Consider the following 21,203-nt stretch of genomic DNA (forward strand, 5'->3'; position numbering starts at 1 on the left):
GACGGGTTGTAAAACGAACGATAAATCGACGCTTCGATGTATATTCGTGCAAAGACGGAAAAACTTTGAAACATTTAACCGGAAATCAAAACACGTAGGTATCAAATAGTACAGCAAACCCAGTTAAATTATCTCGAGGGACATAATACGAACGATTTTTGGAAATCTATGGGGAAGATGGGACTAGCAAATGAACGCAAAACGCAACGTATATATCAGGTTTAAACGGAAAACAGTGAAGTTACGAAAGACACTAATACCGTGCTCAAAAGGTGGAAAACAGAGTATGAATCGTCATTCAATAGTGTCGACGTGTTCAATAATTATGATGATACGTTTCAAGCAGATATAGAAAACAGAGTGCAGAATAAGTAAAACTACAGAAACGGTATCAATGTTAGTGACTTAAACCGTGAACATAGTAGAGAAGAAGTTTAGGACGCAGTGTATAAAGCGAAGCTAGGTAAAGCCATTGGTATAGACGAAATTCTGTTCTACCGAAGGACAAGTGCCGGAAGAATGGCTCACAAGTATAATTACTCCGACTCCGAAACCCAAAATGGATCCGTTGAACCCGTGTCATTTCAATCATATACAAATGGCAAAATATATACAGATATACAACAAAAGATTTAATGTTTGACTCGAACATAATGACATTTTAGAGGAAGATCAAAACGGTTTCTGAAAAAAAAGAAGTTGTTTAGATCATCTCTATGTGTTATAATCTATTATAAAGAACAGAAAACTTCAAAAGAAAAACATCTTTGTTTGTTTCATAGATGTACATTGAGCATTAGACAATGTGAACCGTTATATATTGTGGCATTCATTAATGAGTAAAGGCATAAATGGGTTATTTCTAAAGGCTAAACGTTCCTTATATGATGCCACGTAAAGCGCAGTGAAGCTAGGAAAATTTTTGACTGATATTTGTCCTTTTAATTTTGGTGTAAAACAAGGGTGTAAAATGTCGCCTTCATTATTTTCTATTTATGTGAATGAACTAGCTAAAGACATACGTGCTCTTAATATTGGTATTGTAATTGATGATTTGAATGTTTCAATTTCGCTACATGCGGATGATATTGCACTTATCGCGCCAGACGAAACGAGTTTAAAGTATGTGAAACTGTATTCATTCTTCGTGTATGAAATGGAGAATGACTTTAAATGAGACCAAGACCAAAATTATACATTTTCGTATAAAAAACGATCCGAGATCAGACTTTAATTTTAAATGTGGTGATATGCCTATTAGCTTTGATAATGCGTACAGATATTTAGGATTACATATAAACGAATTTGTGGAACACAAATAAACGGTCCGAGAGATAGCAAAATCCGCAAGCCGGGCGCTCTTTGTATTATTCACTAAATTTTTATCATTTGGTGGGACTTCATTTGATGTTTATACCAGCTTTATAAAACTCTTATTGATACCGTGCTATGACATGGAGCTTAATTATGGGGACACAACAACTGGAGAGATGTTCAAACAATTCATAATTAGGCTGGTAGACACTTTGTGTGAAGTTCATCGAATGCTTCGAATATAGCGGTTTTAGGGGATATGGGTTTTTAAACAACAAAACCAGCCGAATTTGAGAAACATACCGTCTATTTTTGAAAGTGTGATATACGTATGACTATAGAATTACACACAGTGTTCATATGTGGGGTATGAATACTTCTCGATCACGGGACAAGAAAACTTGGTATACATGATGTTATTGATAGCCAATATTCCTACAGACATAAAATGTATTATAATAAAACAAAATTGTGTGAAATTGAAAAACAAGAATGAGTTAAAAAATTGTATCAAGATAGAAATGAACCAAATGGTTTAATATAAGTTATCTACGTTCCTATCCGTAGATATGGGTATTTTAACACCCTGAAGTACCCCCAGTACACCTTGAGGCGAAGCCGAAGGGTGTACAGGGTATTGAAGGGTGTTCAAATATAAGACGTATTTTTATACAAAAACAGAAACTGGATTGATTCAAATTTGGCGCTCAATGTTGTGAAAGTTACGTCATAGATGGTGTGACGTCAACGTGGGTCATTTGCATAGATAGGTCAGTAGTCCCATTCCTTGAAAATGTGGCAGTCAAGTGATGCATTTAATGAAATGAGTGCAAATGATCGGCATAATAGGACAAAATCGTTAATGAATTAAATATTTGATTACAAACATCATGGATAATCTACAGAATTCAATATTTCACAAGGAGCAATCATACAACTAAGGAAAACTTGCGTGAATTTCCCCGGGATAATGGCTAGCAACGTTCGGGGATATGGGTTAGCAACACCCAGGGGCTATGGGTTTTAAAACGACGTGCGTTAACCAATCAAAATCCTAGATATATACTAAGCCGGGGATAATTTAATATATTGCTAGTGCTAAACACTCTCCTAACCCAAAACAGCGGCATTACGATTTATTTTAAACTTTTGCATTTCCGTTGTTTTTATCAACAGTAAATTAATAGAAAATGACGTTTCAATAAGAGCTAACCATTTGACTGGCTGATACGCTCAGTAACGAAACTTCCTCAAACAATGGCATCGACTTGTAAACTTCTTAATTTTTTTTACTGTTGTGTACACCAGTAGCGAAGATTTTGTCTACAGCAGACAACCAGAAGTTTTTCAATACTAACAAGTAAATATCCGTACTACTATATATGTATGTCGCTAAAACATTAACATTTCGAATGATTTTACACTTTCATAATCAATCATTAACTAGACTTTGAATTAAACTGTTTATATACGTACATCAAAAATACATTTTAATTACTTTTGACTAGTTAATGTATATCAATTTTTATAAGTTGCTTTTTGTTTTTAATAGATATGATGGATGCAAGAAAATTATAACGGTTCAATCTATAAAACATACACTACGAATAAACTCGTCATAGATACCAGGATAAAAACTTAATAATTACGCCAGACGCGCGTTTTGCCTACAAAAGACTCACCAGTGACGCTCGAATAAAAATGTTATAAAAGGCCAAATAAAGTACAAAGTTTAAGAGCATTGAGGACCAAATATTCCTAAAAGTGTTGCCAAATACAGCTGAGGTAATCTTAAATTAGTGGTCTTAAAACCTAGGACTTTGATTCATACAGTCAGGTGCTTTTGAGCCGGTTGACTGAATATATTACATACTGATGCTATAGTAAATTGCAAAAATCCCTTAGGATTTCTGTATCAAATTTACAATATCCACACCAACTACTAACAAACTGTCCAAGGATAAAATGCTTTAGCTAAAAAACAATGGTCGTCTAATTAATTAAAATGTTAGTTTTGTATCAATATGTTGTAATTTATCGTTTACAGATAAGAAACGGCTATGTAACATAATCTAACTGTATTGTTTACATCAGAAATAAAGTAGTACAATGGGAAGTTCCAATTGAATGCAGAAAGCAACAAAGTTTAAGAGTTTATCATGACCACATTTCAACAAATAAAAGATCTGTTGTAACAGAAGGTACATGTAAACGACATAACTGCATGACTTGTCTTAATAAATATCATCATAGATACTATAGTTCAAATTTTGTAAGCCAGACGCATGATTCGCATACAGAATAATCGTCAGTGCGCGTGACTCATAACAGAAAAGGTTTGAAGGCTAACACTTTTGAAATGAAGATACATGTCACATGTGTATTTTGATAAGAAACATAGACATCATATTTCTTTGACGCCAAACTCAGCGTTTTTATATAGAAAATATTCATATTAAACATAAAAAAACAAACATTGCTAAATTTCTCTGATATGCTCTTTAGATCTTTTTGATTATTTAAATTAGTTTTTTCCCTATTATAGATGAAAATGAAGAGTTTAAGTTTAAAACAACTTTTTATTATGACTGAGACAAAAGTTTATTAGAGGACGTACCTTTTGCATTCAATTAAACGTACTTCTATAAAATACAGTTAACTGATAATGACAGTGATCTGACATTCGAGTAAGAAACACGTACTCTCAAACAAAGAATATAAAAGTGACATTGATAAAAGCAGTTCATAATGGGCAAGTTGTATTTTAGAAATAGGCCAAGTAAAAATGGAACGTTCTTATCTTCATCTTATTGAAAAAAACTAACATATAAATAGATATTTTATTATGGTCCCGCAACACAAACCATTATACGGATTTTTTTTTTCTAAACGCCTTCAGATATTAGGCTGATTTTTAATATGTAAGTTAACCATGATGAGTTACAAATGAAGTTTAAGTTTCGTTCCGCTCCTCTAATTTTTGCCGAAATTACGGGCTTTGGACTTTCAGATATTGTGATGGTTTTTGGGGTGTGAGTTAACCAAGATTGGTTACAGATCAAGTTTAAGTTTTGTTCCTCTAGGCTAATTTTTGCTGTAATTTCAGACTTGGGTTCTGATCAATTTTTGAAAATCACAGTTATACTAACTTTTTTTCTAAATGCTTTCAAATATTGGGCTGAGGTTTGGTATGTGTGTTTGTGTCCACATGTGTTATTGAAATTGCAGATTTTAAACTTTTTGAGACGGGGCCATTCGTGTCGCTTTGACACATCTAGTCTCATATGATTCTCAATTATCTCCAAAACAAGATCAGGGACCTGCCTATAATTCTGCAGGTAATTTCTACTAGAACGGTATTCCGAACAACCTCAAGAGAAAAGTTGGCATTATAAATCTATAAAAGCTTACACAAATGTTATTTATAATGACTTTGATGGAAAAAGTGTAGAAAAGATTACCTGCAGTTCAAGCACTTCAAAATATATGATCATATTTGATTTATTAAGAAATTTTGTATTTTCAAGCAACCTGTAAGCAGTGGAGTGACTGTTAGGACATTGAGATAGCAAAGTAGTTGGTATCAATGTTAAAGAGGGTGTAGATAGTCATTTCACGTGTGATGTTAAAGTCACTGTCAACTCTACGGAAGAATAAAAACTTTTCCATTTTTTAAAAAAATAATCATATTATTGCCATGTTCTTTCTTTTCTTGTAACATTTGGAAGCAGTACGATGATCTGCAGTTATTTTCATCAAAGGCATTTGGTAGATGGTTATCTCATTTGCACATCTTTTAAATCTTTAAATTGATTGAATAAATATGTGCGTATGATTATCGCTTTTGGACACCCCGAAACGAATACTGCAAAAAGAAGCATTTACGTTTTATTATTATATCATAATGCTGATACCAGGAAAGTGACAGTCAAATCAAGTTTTCCATATAGTTGCTTATACGTACTTCTAAGAATTACTGAAACATTTTAATGTAGTAACCTTTGTAGTTATCCTTGTGGTTTCTACGGTGGTTATTTGGTACATTCGTGACTGCATCTGTCAAAATGAATCCTAATGAAACCTCTGGGTTGCGAAACAAATGAGATACTATGTAATACTCTTTGTGTGTAGTCGTATAAAATTAAATTAGAGCATAAGTCTTCAAAACTTAATGCCAAAAATACAAAAGAAACAAAAATCTTCAATACTTAAAGCTAAAAATACAATACAAACACAGGTCTTCTAAACTTAAAGCCAAAAATACAATAGAAATACAAGTCTTCAAAGCTATAAGCAAAAAATGCAACAGAACATTTGAAACAAAAAGTGCTACATGCAAAATAAAAGCCAAACAATAATTTTACATCTTAATAAACATCAAAATGAATAAAACATGAAATAATACTAGGAAGTAAGGAAATGTTCACTAGGAAAATATAAACAAACCAAAACAAATCGAAATATATATGCTTTATAGTAACAATAGAATGCAACGAGTCAATGTTAATTTATAAACTATTGAAATACATTAGGATGTCTGAGTTATAAAATTGTTTATCACCTCATATATTAATTAACATCTGAATATTATAATTTTGTGGAGTCATACTAGTATTAGGTTTTAAATAAATGAACGCACTTATCAGTTTCAACTAGTGGGTGGGTGACGACCTTATTTGGACATGATAGCCTCGCGTAGTCGGCAATACCTGTTAATTAATCCGATAAAACCGTTGGATGTGTATACTTTGTAGCCGGTTCTGATGTGTTTAATGAATATACATGATATGTTATGTGCTTTGATATTGTGGAATAATTTCATACAAAGTTTATTTTAAACTGTTTTTAATTGTTCTATTTTTGATTAAATGGTCTCACAAACCTGCTGTAATTCATGTACATAGGGTGATATTAGAAACACGGTTTGTAAGAAAGAAAAGCAAATAATTTCAGATATCATTTTACTTGTCCTGTCAGTGTTAGGGCATATTTTTATTATGAAATCACAAGTCTTTTTATTAGACTTTCAGTGTGTGCATTTTTAAATATAAGTAATGAATTGTTAATGAACTATACATGAGATCATGAAAAATGAAATGCACATCTTTTTATTGCATTTATTTAGTCGTTTGTACTGAAGAAATACCATGATACACACTGTACTTTATTGACCCTTTAAACTTTATTTGGTTCTAGCATCATCGGTGAGTGTTTTGCAGACTAAACGAGCATCTTGTGTCAACATTTTAATCCTGGTAGCTATAATGAGCCGATCTACCTTTTATTCTGAACGAAGTTTACGTGCGGATGAATCAATATACAGTTAAAACACCAACTTAATTGTACAATATGCTGTCTTAAATATATTTTAATTTCAAACTATGTCAAAAGGCACACACTCAAGAATCAGAATGTTCAAACTAGGAAAGTAAAAGTGTTTTTTTTTCGTACGGTTGCCTGTACACACTCCTGAGCATTGCTGAACATTTTTAATGTAGTAACCTTTGTGGTTAACCTTGTATTTACTACTGTGGTTATTTGGTGCATTATAATCACTACGTGATTGCATTTGTCATTCAAAATAAATCCCTATGAAACAACTGTGTAAAGAAAAAAAAAAAGATATACAATTTAATACGCTTCGCTTATAGTCCTTGTATGAAATCAAATAGAAGTCTCCTCAGCAATAAATTCACTAGAATGATTAAAATAAAATAAATGCCATGCATACAAAGTTGATCTTAAACCGTTTTAGTTGTTCTGTTTTTGGTTAAATGGTCTCACAAACCTGCTGTACTACGTGTACCTATTTTAAGAAACATGTTTTGTACGAACGAAAAGAAAATCATTTCAGATATAGTTTTACCTGTCCTGTAAGTGTTAGGGGATTATTATTTATCAAAATTTATGTACATCATAACATGCAATATTGTTTTTATCAGACTTTTAGTGTATGCTTTTTTAAATTCTAGTAATGAATTGTTATATGAACTACATGTAATGAGGTCATCAAAATTAAATGCACATCTTTTTATATTATTTATTCAGTCGAAGAAATACCATGATACACAATGTAATTTATTTGGCCCTTAAAATTATTTTGGTTCGGGCATTAACGGAATGCATTAACTTTTGCAGAAACGGGCGTCTTGAGTCAACATTGTAATCCTTGTATCTATGATGAGTCGATCTAATGTTTGTTCTCAACAAAATTTTAGTGAGGAAAAAACAGGATATAGTTTTAGCACCAACTTAATTGTACAAAAAGAGGGGCGAAAGATACCAGAGGGAAAGTCACAACCATAAATGAAAATAAACTGACAACGCCATATGAAAAGACAAATAGAAAAATTATAGTACACAAGACACAACATAGTGAATTAAAGACAATCAACACGAACCCCAACATAAAAGGGGGATAATTTTATCAGCTCCGAAAGGGTAAGCAGATCCTGCTCAACATGTGGCATCCGTCGTGTTGCTCATATTATGACAATCCAGGCAAATAGTCTAATACAGTAGGTCACATTCGTGACAATATGCTTTCTTAAATACATTAAATTCAAATTTCAAATTATGTAAAAAAAAAAACACACACCTAAGAGACGTAATGCTCAAACCAGGAAAGTAAAAAGTAAAAACAAGTTTTTCGTATGGTTTCTTTTACGCAATTCCAAGCATTGCCGAACATTTTTTATTTATTAACCTTTGTGGTTACCCTTGTGTTTAATACTGTGGTTATTTGGTGCATTATAATCACTATTTGATTGCATCTGTCATACAAAATAAATCCTTATGAAACAACTGTGTAAAGAAAAAAAAATGATATGCAATTTAATACACTTTATTTACAGTCCGTGTATGAAATCGAATATAATCCTTCTAAGCGATAAATACAATACAACATATAAAACAAAATGACTGCCATGCATTAAACCACGCATTTTATAAGTTCAACACTTATTGTCAATGTAATAAAGAATAAACAATTAAAATAGCAGTAGTATTTGGAAGCTAAGAAAATGCTCAATAGGAATAAGAACATACCAATACAAATTAAAATATTTATGCTTCACAGTTACAATAGAAAGAAGTAAGTCATTGCTAATTTATAAACTATTAAAATACATTAAGATGTCTAAGTGATCTAAATGTATTTATCACCTCATATTATTAAAACTAATATCCGTATATTTTAATATTGTTGAGTCATACTAGAAGGTTTTTTAAACAGAACGAACTTATCATTTACTGCTAGGATATGTCCGACGACCTGTATTGGCCATGATGGCCTCGCATGGTCGGCAATACTTGTCAATTAATCCGATAAAACCATTGCATGTGTATACTATGTAGTAAGTTTTGATGTGTTTCATGATCTATATGATATGTTTTGTCTAAATTTGCCAGTTCATGATGCTTTAAATTTGTTATTGTTGAAATAATTTCATAGAAAGTTTAATTTAAACCGTTTTTGGTTGTTCTGTTTTGGGTTAAATGGTCTCACAAACCTACCGTAAGGCGTGTACCTAGGGTTAATTAAGAAACACGTTTTTTACGAAAGAAAAGCAAATCATTTCAGGTATCATTTTACCTGTCTTGTAAGTATTATGGGATTATTTCTTACAACATTTATGTACATTATAAGTGTTTTATTAGTAGTCAAGTGTATGCATTTTTAAATTTTAGTAATGAGGTACATGTAATCAAAAATTAAATGCATATTTTTTATGATTTATTCCGTTAGTTGTTTATGTAATACATTCAAAATGAAGAAATACCATGAGGCAAACTGTAATATAATAGATTAAATTAGTTAATGCTTAATTCTTTTTAAGATGCGTTAATTTTTTCGAAGCGTTCATGTGTTTGAAATAAAAGTACCGTACTTTATTTGGCCCTTTTAACTTTTTCAACGGTGAGTCTTTTTGCAAAGAAAACGAACGTTTTGAGTCACCATTTTAATCCTGATAACTTTGATGAGTCGATCTACTGTTTGTTATCAACAAAGTTTACGTGCGGATGAATCCGGAAAAAGTTTAAGCACCAACTTAACTGTACAATATTCTGTCTTAAATATATTAAATTTTAATTTCAAATTATGCCAAAAAACACACACCCAAGAATCTTAATGCTCTAACTCGGAAAGTAAAAAGTAAAATCAAGTTGTTCGTATGTGTGCTTGTACGCACTTCTAAGCATTGCTGAATATTTTTAATGTAGTTACCCTTGTGGTTTCCTTTGTGGTTATTTGGTAAATTCATGATTGATTCTGTCATTCAAAATGAAACCTTATGAAACATCTGTGTTACGAAGAAAAAAATATATTCAATTTAATACGCTTTATTGATAGTCCTTGTATAAAATCAAATAGGTCTTCATAGCGATAAATACAATAGAACATAAAACCAAATGCAGTAGTCTTTGGATGCTAAGGATATATTTACTTAGAATATAAATATCAAAACAAATAAAAATATGTAACAATAGAAATGAACAAGTCACTGTTAATTTATAAACTATTGAAATACATTAGGATGTCTAAAGAATCTAAAGGAGTAGGTCCGGTAAGGGCCGGTTTTGGCCTCAAATTTCAAGTTCATCTGACGAAAGATTTTGGACACTTTTTAAACACTTAAATGTCTATTTCAATTGATTCAATTATTTTTTGTGAAAGATTTTTACTGATTAACTCATTAAAATCGCTCCGGTTCAAGCTTAAATATGAAAAATCTATCAAATATGCCAAAAACTGTCACTTTTCATATGGTTTTTGTCAAAAATGAAAGTGGCCGCATCCGTGTTCATCCTCGACCTTTATATATGTTATGTATTATCATTAAACACAACTTTCATTTCAATATTAAGAATGAACACGAATGCGGCCACTTTCAGTAAAGACGGAAACCGTCTAAAATTTAACTAAAATGCTGAAATTGTGAAGATTTCGGTAATTTAGCATGACTTAATGATGCAAGTACCCGATATATGTGCATTGTAATGCCAAAATAAGCCCATATTAATGTAGCAGATGCATTATACCTTCCAAAAAATAACTAAATGTTTACATTTAAACAATTTTGTTTAACTGCTATATTTTGGGGCCAAAAAGGGGTCTTACTGAACCTACTCCTTTGTTTATCACCTCTTATTATTTACATTAATATCCGTATATTATAATCTTGTTGCGTCATACTAGGAGGTTTTTTTTTCACAAAGAACGAATTTATAATTTACTGCTATGATATGTCTGACGACCTGTATTGGCCATTATGGCCTCGCATGGTCGGCAATACTTGTCAATTAATCCGATAAAACCGTTACACGTGTATACTATGTAGTAAGTTCTGATGTGTTTCATGATCTATATGATATGTTTTGTCTAAATTTGGCAATTCATGATGTTTTGTCATTGTGGAAAATAACCTCGTACAAAATGTTTTGTAAACCGTTTTGGTTGATCTGTTTTGGGGTAAATAGTCTCACAAACCACAAACCTGCTATAAAGCGTGTATTAAGGATTAATTTGAAAACACGTTTTGTGCGAACGATTAGCAAATCATTCCAGATATCATTTTACCTGTCCTGTAAGTGTTAGGGGATTTTTTTATTAAGAAAATCATGAGTCTTTTCATTAGACTTTTAGTGTATGCAGTTTTAAATTTAAGTATTGTATTGTTATATGAACTACATGAGGTCATGGAAAATTAAATGAAGATCTTTTTATTGTATTAATTTAGTCGTTTGTGCTGACTAAATACCATGCATGATACACAATGTACTTTATTTGGCCCTTTAACTTATTTTGATTCGAGCATCAACGTTGAGTTTTTTGCAGGCTAACAGAGCGTATTTAGTCAACATTTTAAAATGTAATCCTGGTATAATAAATCAGACTAATGGTTAAGCATCAACGTAATTGTACAAAAAAGAGGGTACAAAGATACCAGAGGGACAGTCACACTCATAGATAGAAAATGAACTGACAACACCATGACTAAAAATGAAAAGACAGCAAACAAATAATAGTACACAAGACACAACATAGAATCTAAAGACTAAGCAACACGAACCCCATCAAAAATAGGGGTGATCTCAGGTGCTCCGGAAGGGTAAGCAGATCCTGTTTCACATGAGGCACTCGTCGTGTTGCTTATGTTGCTAAAAATCCGGTAAATAATATAATTCCGTAGGTCACATTCGTGACAATATACTGTCTTAAATATATCAAATATTAATTTCAGATTATGTCAAAAAGCACACACCAAAGAACCGTAATGCTAAAACTAGGAAAGTAAAAATAAAATCAAGTGTTTCGTATGGTTGCTTGAATTCACTTTTAAGCATTGCTGAAGATTTTTAATGTAGTAACCTTTGAGGTTACCTTTGTGGTTACTACTGGGGTTATTTGATACATTATAATCGCTACGTGATTGAATCTGTCAATCAAAATGAATCCTTAAGAAACATCTGTGTAATGAAGAAAAAAATTAATATACAATTTAATATGCTTTATTAATATGCCTTGTGTGAAATCAAATACAAGTCTTCTATGCGATAAATACAGTATAACATATAAAACCAAATGACAGTCATGCAGTAAAACACGCATAATATAAGTTCAACACTTCAAAAAACCAACAGCAGTAATCTAAGGAAATGTTCACTAGGAATATGAACATACCAAAACAGATTAAAATATGTATGCGTGTCACGGAATAAAAGTTCCTGCATAAGCAATGTTCCATAAGGAAAAAAATCTTCTGGAATACTATTTCCACAGGAATAACTATTACAGTATATATCCCTAACGGAATAAAGGGTATAGAATATTTGTTACTACAGGAATAGATATTATGACAATCTTTATAACAAAGTTTCCATTGGAACTTCTATTAGGTGGAATAAATATACGTTGACATGCGTCACATTAACAATAAAAAGGAACGAGTCACTGTTAATGTATAAACAACTATTGAAATGCATTAGGTTGTCTAAGGGATCCAAATGTGTTTATTAGCTCATAGTATATAAATAAGTTGATGTCCGGAAATTATAATTTAATGGAGTCATACTAGGCAGCTTTTTATAAGAAAATCACTAATCATTTACTGCTAGGAACTGTCCGACGACCTGTGTTGGCCATGATGGACTCGCATGGTCGGCAATAATTACCAATTAAACAGACAAAACCATAAAATGCGTATACAATGTAGCCTTTGCGATGTTTTTCGTGATCTACATGCTATATTTTGTCTAAATTTGGCAATTCATAATGCTTTGTTATTGTGGAAAATAACCTCATACAAAGTTTATAGTAAACCGTTTTGGTTCATCTGTTTTGGGGTAAAAGTTCTCACAAACCACAAACCTGCTATAAAGCGTGTATCTAGGATTAGTTTAGAAACACGTTTTGTACGAACGAAAAGGCAAATAATTTCAGATATCATTCAACCTGTCCTATCAGTGTTAGCGGATTTTTTTTTTTATTATGAAACCATAAGTCTTTTTTATTAGACTTTCAGTGAATACAGTTTTAAATTTAGGCAATGTATTGTTGCATGAAGTGCATGAGGTCATGGAAAATTAAATGCACATCTTTTTATAGTATTCATTTAGTCGTTTGTGCTGACTAAAAACCATGCATGATACACAATATACTTTATTTGGCCCTTTGCATATTTTGGTTCGAGCATCAACGTTGAGTCTTTTGCAGACGAAACTGGCGTCTTTAGTTACCATTTAAATCCTGGTATCTACAATGAGTCGATCTACTGTTTGTTCTGAATGACATTTACGTGCATATAAATCAGGCCATAGTCTTAGCATCAACTTATTTGTACGAAAACAGAAGGTCGAAAGATACCAGAGGAATAGACACAATGTGTCGTGTGTACTATTATTTTTCTGTTTGTCTTTTTTATTTTTAGCCATGGCGTTGTCAGTTTGTTTTAGATTTATGAGTTTGACTGTCCCTTTGATATCTTTCGTCCCTCTTTTCTTTCACACTCATAGATCAAAACTGAACTAACAACGACATGGCTACAAAATAGAAAAGACAAACAGACAAATAACAGTACACAAGACACAACATAGAATCTAAAGACTTAGCAACACGAACCCCAATTAAAATGTGGGGGTGATCTCAGGTACTCCAGAAGGGTAGGCAGATCCTGTTACACATGAGGCATCCGTCGTGTTGCTCATCTTATAACAAACCCGGTAAACGGTCTAATTCGGTAAGTCACATTCGTGACAATAAAATATATTAAATTTTAATTTTAAATTGTGTCAAAAAGCGCAAACCAACGAATCGTAATGCTAAAACTAGGAAAGTAAAAATAAAATCAAGTTATTCGTATGGTTGCTTGTATGCACTTCTAAGCATTGCTTAAGATTTTTAATGTAGTTACCTTTGTGGTTACCCTTGTGGTTACTTCTGTGGTTATTTGGTATATTTTAATCGCTACGTTATTGCATCTGTCATTCAAAATGAATCCTTATGAAATATCTGTGTTACGAAGAAAAAAAATATTAACAATTTAATACGCTTTATTTATAGTCCTTGTAAGAAATCAAAAAGAAGTCTTCTAAGCGATAAATACAATAGAACATATAAAACAAAATGACTGCCATATAAAAAAGAAGATGTGGTATGATTGCATTAATAGGTCCCGATAAGACAATGTAAAACAATTCAAACGAGAAAACTAACGGCCTAATTTATGTAAAAAAACCGAACGTAAAACAAATATGTAACACATAAACAAACGACAACCACTGAATTACAGGCTACTGACTTGGGACATGCACATACATAAATAATGTGGGCGGGGCCATGCACGAAACACGCATAATATAAGTTTAACAATTATTTTCATTGTAATAAAGAATTTAAAATTAAAAAAGCAGCAGTCTTTGGAAGCTAAGAAATGTTCACTAGGAATATGAACATACCAAAACAATTAAAATATGTATGCGTCAAAGTAACAATAGAAAGGAACTAGTCACTGTTAATTTATAAACAACTATTGAAATACATTAGGATGTCTAAGGGATCTAAATTTGTTTATCACCTCATATTGTATAAATTAATATCCGGATATCATAATATTGTGGATTCATACTAGGAGGTTTTTAAAACAGAACGAACTAATCATTTACTACTAGGATACGTCTGACGATGGCCTCGCATGGTCGCAAATACGTAATAATTAATCCGATAAAACCGTAAAATGTGTATACTATGTAGCCAGTTTTGATGTGTTTTATACTCTATACGATATGGTTTGTCTATGTTTCCCAATTCATGATGCTTTGTTATTGTGAAAATAACTTCATACAAAGTTCATCTTAAACCGTTTTTGGTTGTTTTATTTAGAGTTAAATGGTCGTACAAACCCTTTGTAATGCGCGTAACTAGGATTGTTCTAGAAACACATTTTGTACAAACTAAAAGCAAATCATTTTAGATATCATTTTACCTGACTTGTAAGTGTTAGGGGATTTTTTCCTACAAAATTTATGTACATCATAAGTGTTTTAATTAGACTTTAAGTGTATGCATTTTTTGATTTTAGTTATGAATTCAGTCATCAAACGTTAAATCTATATCTAAACTGAAGAAATACCATGATGCAAACTGTGATATTATAAATTGAATAAAAGTTCAATTTATTTAGTGATGCGTTCATGTGTTTGAAATAAAAATATCGTACTTTATTTGGCCCTTTTACTTTTTTGGATTGAGCATCACTGGTGAGCTTTTTTTTGAAGAAACGACCGTCTTTGGTCAAAATGTTAATCATGTGATCTATGACAAGTCTATCTATAATTGGTTCTCAACAAAATTGGCCTGCTGATGAATCATGATAGAGTGTTGACATCACCTTAAATGTACAATATGCTGTCTTAAATAGATTAAAAATTCATTTCAAAATATGTTAAAAAGCACACTCCCAAGAATTACATCCTTTAATGATTTTTTTGTTAAATTTTGTCAAAAACGTAACACAGAGAAGGAGACAAAAGTGGTATATTGATGTTCAAAAATCGTAAATAGATTTTTTATTGTAAAAATCGCTCAACAAAACATTTCCCGAAGGAGTGCATGGAGTTTTAAGTAAGCAAGATTGAATGCATCGACATTTGGTCTCTCAGTAATATAAAAATATCAATTAATTCGAAATGTAACTATCGCATTTACTGTTAACACATGTGATATGCTCGGAAGTCGTTTCAACAGATCCATTTATACAACAGCAATATATTTGAAATGGTCAAATACTATTTTGATATTTTCCAATGTTGAATCTGAAAGAATTTTCAAAAGCTTTGTACCCTTGGATGTTTAAAGTTAAATTCAACGAATATGCTGGTGATGTACAATACAAAAAAGGACAACACAATAAACAACTGCACCATAAGCGCATGAATCGACCGTCGCTTTTTCGAAGAATAACATCAATAGAGGTTAACAAATCACTCAATTTTCATAAAAAAACTGCTAAAAGCACTTTTGAGTTATATTTCGAAAACCGGAAATCCACTCTTTTTATTGAATAAATCCTAATAGCCTTAGAGGGTTAAATCTAAAGTTTAAGTAGATCGAAAGGCAGTTCATTTCAATATAAGTTTAACAGCTTAAAGTATTTTTGAGTTATTGTCTGAAACCTGGAAATCCCCCCTTATAATGAATTAAACCCCACAACACGAAATTAAAGGCAGCTCATTTCAACAGAAATAAATAATTCATCAAAGTTTCATGGAAACAGCTTACAGCATTTTTGAGTTAATGTCTGAAAACTGTAAATCCCCCCTTTTTTCCGGATAAACACCCCAGAACTCCGAAACTTTGAATAAAAAAAAATTGTAAAGAAAAACGAAATGGAGCTCACGACAACAGATATCAATATTTCACCAAAGTTTCATGCAATTCGATTAAAGTGTTTTTTAGTTATTGTACGGACGGGCGGACAGACGGACGGACATCAGTATACTATAAAACGTCCCATAACTGGGCGTATACAAATACAATGAAAGATTTTTTCCTATTATTTAATGCATATTTTATTATTCATAATGCATACAATGCTGGAGATGCACATGAGACAAACACAGTATAATTCTGTAAACTTACTTGTTCTTATCTTTTTTTAGTTTTTCACACCTCATGGAAAAACTTGAACACTTGCTTGATATGTACTGTGTTGGAGGTGGGGGTTCGAACATGTTGATGACAAATAGATTTATAAGGATTTCTTAATTATATATCAGAAGGTTGTCATTACATTACACTGTAAACACTGTATGAAAATTAACACTTAATTTATTCGCTTTAAATGTGTAAATTCTTACTGTCATATCAGAACAAGTTGATGCTAGTTTATATTAGATTACTATTATCATATTAACATGAAGGACATGTGGTATGATTGCCAATTAGCAAATTATCTAACTGAGTTAAACTGTCGTGGATGTAAACAGTTATAGGTCATCATATGACCTTCAACAATAGGAAATAATTAAAATCATATAGTCAGCCATAAAATGCTTTGAAATGAAAAATATGAAACAATTCAAACCATAAAAGCAACGGCCTCAATAATAACAATAGAATTTTTTTAATTACGGATATGACAGACATGCACACACAACACCGAATGATTTATAAGCTCTAGACTTGGGACGAGCCCATACAGAATATGACGGGGTGAAACATGTTTAGTCAATCATTTTAATAATCACACATGCTTCCATAATGAATTTATTATGCAATCGTTAAAGTGAATAAAGGTTATAAAGTAACTGAAATAAAGGCAACAGTAGTATACCGCTGTTCAAAACTCATAAATCCATGGACAAAAAACAAAATCGGGATAACAAACTAAAACCGAGGGAAACGCATTAAATATAAGAGGAGAACAACGACATAACACTAAAATGTAACACATATAGACAAAATCCCACGAGAATAACAAATATAACATATATATATAACAGCAAAACCAAATACATGAATTTGGGATAGACAAGTACCGTGACACGTCTTATCGCAATGTGAATTTACACTCAAAAATAAGAGAAAACAAACGACACAACGTTATAATGTAATACACACAGAAACAAACTATAATATAACAATGACCATATTCCTGACTTGGTACAGGGCATTTTTAAAGGAAAAAATGGTGGGTTGAACCTGGTTTTGTGGCATGCCAAACCTCGCACTTTTATGGCCATGTGAAATATAACATCAAAATGACAACACAGGACTACAATATAAATAAATTGGAGAACACAATAGACAAAGAATCACACGAACAACAGCCAACAAAAGGCAACAAGTTCAAAATTTTAATACGCCAGAAGTGTATCCTGTCCACACAAGACCTATGTGTGACGCACAGATACAAAAGTTTGAAAGCCGAAACGAGTACAAAGTTGAACAGCATCGAGGACCAAAAGATCAAAAAGGTTGTGCCAAAAACGGCAAGGGTTTTCCGTTAAGTTACCAGAAAATCCCTATAATTTAGAGTAATTTATACTTTTGCAAACAGTAAATTTAATAAAATGAATATTCAAAAGATGTACATGATAAAGCTGAAGTATTAACTAATTACAGGAAACAACTGAAATACATTTACATAACCAGACATTTGAAACACAAAAGTAGACACATCCGAATACGTTTAAACCTCTACGCCAAGTGACGTCCTATGAATCGTCACGATAACAGCAACTCAGGAAAAAAAATGAAATATATATTCTTTTTTTCTTATTTTTAAAACCTTGACTGGATACATGGTACTACATTTGAAACTGTTTCATGGCAATTTGGATAAAACTTTGTTGAATAGATGGTTTAAGATATTTAGTTTTTGTGATGAAATATAAATATTCAAATGATAGCAAAACATTAAAATAAATTGTACTTTTGATAACACAAAGTAATGAAATAAAGTATTGAATATCTGTGTATTGGTTCTGGGGTTTTGTCACCATAGTGCCACACACTAGTATGCTTATTTGACATATTTCGCTATATAGATGACGTTCTTTCACTAAACAATTCAAAATTTGGTGACTATGTGGAACGCATCTATCCCATCGAATTGGAGATAAAGGGTACTACAGATACAGTGAAGTCGGCTTCATATCTTGACTTACACCTAGAAATTGACAATGAGGGTCGGTTGAAAACAAAACTTTACAACCAAAGAGATGATTTCAGCTTTCCAATTGTGAACTTTCCATTTCTAAGTAGCAACATTCCAGCAGCACCTGCATACGGGGTATATATCTCCCAATTGACAATATATTCCCGTGCTTGCATTTCCTATCATGATTTTCTTGATAGAGGGTTACTGCTCACAAGGAAGCTATTAAACCAAGAGTTCCAAATGGTGAAGTTGAAATCATCCCTTCGTAAATTTTACGGACGCCATCACGAGTTGGTTGACCGTTATGGAATAACCGTTTATCAAATGATATCGGATATGTTCCTTACGTCGTAACTACAATCCCCTTCCCTTTCATGAATGTGACCTACCGAATTAAGACTATTTACCGGATTTGTAATCACATAAGCAACACGACGGGTGCCACATGTGGAGCAGGATCTGCTTACCCTTCCGGAGCACATGAGATCACCCCTAGGTTTTGGTGGGGTTCGTGTTGTTTATTCTTTAGTTTTCTATGTTGTGTCATGTGTACTATTGTTTTTCTGTTTGTCTTTTTCATTTTTAGCCATGGCGTTGTCAGTTTGTTTAAGATTTATGAGTTTGACTGTCCCTTTGGTATCTTTCGTCCCTCTTTTTTTTGACAACGATAGCGATGTTTAAAAGATTTGATTACATGACAGAAGCTACAGGATGATTCTTGTTTAGAAGTTAACAAATTATTTAAAATTGGAAAAAATGCAGAAGTTACCAAGAGGACAATCAAAATCGACGAAAACAGACAATGCCATGGCAAATCAGAAATACGATGAAAACAGGCAATGACACGGCCAATCAAAACTACGACGAAAACAGGGAATGACATGGCTGATCAGAAATACGACGAAAACAGACAATGACATGACCAATCAAAAATAAAACGAAAACAGGCAATGACACGGCCAATCAGAAATACGACGAAAACAGGTAATGACATGGCCAATCAGAAATATGACGGAAACAGACAATGTCATGGCCAATCAGAAATATGACGAAAACAGGCAATGACATGGCCAATCAAAGATACGACGAAGACAGACAATGACATGGCCAATCAGAAATATGACAAAAACAGACAATGCCATGGCCAAACAGAAATATGACAAAAACAGGCAATGTCATGGCCAATCAGAAATACGACGAAAACAGGCAACGCCATGGCCAAACAGAAATATGACAAAAACAGAAAATGCCATGGCTAGTCATAAATACGACGAAAACACAAAATATCATTGCCAATCACAGTAAAGAAAGGGAAAACGGGGTTATACATACGACAATTAAAATTTCTTGTTGATGATAGTCCTTTGTCCTTGATATCAAACCCCTCCAAAACTGCCTCGCCTGCTTTACTGATTTGTATAAAAGTCTTAAATATCAAGATTTGAAGATCTCTTAATACATGTATCACATACATGTAATTTTAACAATATCGAAATAATGGGGCTTACGTACACGTCAAGAGGAGTTGATAATAGTCTCTATTCCAATCCTACCAAAATTCCTTCTTTTTATACCAATCACAACAAATTGATCTGATGAGATCAAGTTGAATAAACTATGCCAGACGTTTTGACAGATGGATTGTGATTGATTTTCATAAAATGATAACATGATACTAGTATTTCAATCAGTTTAATTGAGGCCTGGAGCTGGCATATCAGTAAGGGTAAGTATTCCATTGAAAATGAATGTATCATTGTAATTTTGCTTTATAGTTTCTTTTGTTACCTATTCTGACATCAGACTCGGACTTTTGTTTTAACTGTATTTGTTTATTCTACATTGGCTAGAGGTTAAGGGTTCACAAAAACTGTTTAGCCCTCCGCATGTTTGTGCCTATCCCAAGGCAGAGCTCTGACTTTTGTTAATTTTGTACGTTTGTTGTTATGTTATTTCATTAATCCCTGGTGTAAAACTGATTATGGAACTGTATGATCTCAATATTGCGTATGTAGAAATAAGTAGAATTGTTTGCTGCTAACTTCTCTGTGTACACGTGTTGTTTATAAGAATTACTAAGCCGTCAGGTGATCTGTACAGTTGTGTTGAGTTTGTGGGTTATGAATATAACATATGGCCTCGTTACCGAAATTATAGTCATCGAATATTTAAGAAGACAATCGTATCTCCAGGGTCAAAAATGCTCACGAGAGCTTTCTTCTTTCTTTTATGAAGAAGTATCTCTTTCTTCCAAGATTTCGTATTCTGTTTGTTCTTTCTGTAAACTCTCTAAGGATTTTCTTATCCCAGGCATAGAAAATCTTAGCCGTATTTTGCACAACGTTTTGGAATTTGGGATCCTCAATGCTCTTCAACTTTGCAATTGTTTGGCTTTATAAATATTTTGATATGAGCGTCACTGATGAGTCTTATGTAGACGAAACGCGCGTCTGGCGTACTAAGTTATAATCCTGGTACCTTTGATAACTATATTCAGTGTTTTGATAAACCTTCTTATATCTGCCCCCTTCAAATAAAAACATCAAAATGGTGACCAGGGGATACAGATATGGACACCATTGGTCTTCTTCCGACAGGCAGTAAAAACCTTGCCAATGTCGGGCATCCGATTTGGCTTGTGGGATGTGTAAATTTAAATCCACGTGCGGTTATAATGGGGACAATACATCCGATGCCACGCTCTCTGAACGTTACAAACCTTTACAC

The sequence above is a fragment of the Mytilus edulis genome, chromosome 5 (assembly GCF_963676685.1).
Source record: "Mytilus edulis chromosome 5, xbMytEdul2.2, whole genome shotgun sequence".
Taxonomy (NCBI): Eukaryota; Metazoa; Mollusca; class Bivalvia; order Mytilida; family Mytilidae; genus Mytilus; species Mytilus edulis.